The sequence below is a fragment of the Oratosquilla oratoria genome, chromosome 30, assembly GCF_046742065.1.
Source record: "Oratosquilla oratoria isolate Oo_2021 chromosome 30, ASM4674206v1, whole genome shotgun sequence".
NCBI lineage: Eukaryota > Metazoa > Arthropoda > Malacostraca > Stomatopoda > Squillidae > Oratosquilla > Oratosquilla oratoria.
In genome coordinates, this window is record NC_134806.1 from 44,464,215 (window position 1) to 44,465,007 (window position 793).

Below are 793 nucleotides of genomic sequence, written 5' to 3' on the forward strand. Positions count from 1 at the left end.
AATGTTAAACCAAATCGCAACTAATGACCCAGGTAATAGTATTGTTAATAGCACAGGTGTAACAATGGCAACCCAGGTAATGGTAATGATAATAATGTCTCTGTCAGTCCATTGCCCGAGACCCACGGCTCCCAGGTAAGCGGCAGAATCCTCCTGGTGGGTCCATTAGTCGCTTGAGGAGAGAGAATGTGATGTTATTTAGGTGCTGATGACATGATTCACCACAGTCTTGAAACATGTGCTGAACTGACAGAAATTGCCCTCCTACGTGAGAGTTCATATATGGCCCAATCTATAGGTAATGCTATAAGGATACCCTCAAGCAACTCCTTGCCCACCAGGGTTGGAGTGCTGGCTTGCAGGGCAGCAGTGTTAAAATTGTCAACCCTGGACGAGAAAAATTAAACACCGCTACACTGCAACGACTCCATCTCTTTAGTGTGAAATTGTCTCCAAGGATAGAAGCACTGGATATATCTTCCTATTTTTTCTTGTGATGTGATCATGCACATCACATGAACCCATCTGCCGGGTAATGAATCTATATACCAAGAGCTTTTCCCCCCTTATAAGGGAGATAGCCAAGCCAAAAGCATACACTTACTCCCAACCATTCCACTCCCATCCACCACCCTTCCCCACCCTCTTCTTTGCTCCTCGTGGATGATGAGTCATCTCTGTATTTCGCCCACTGCCCTGGGTCAGAGGTGATGTAGCAAGACCATACATCTACAGCAAGGCTGTTTCACTTAATCAGTGACCCCCACTCTTTGGTGATGAAAATGAGAGTAAA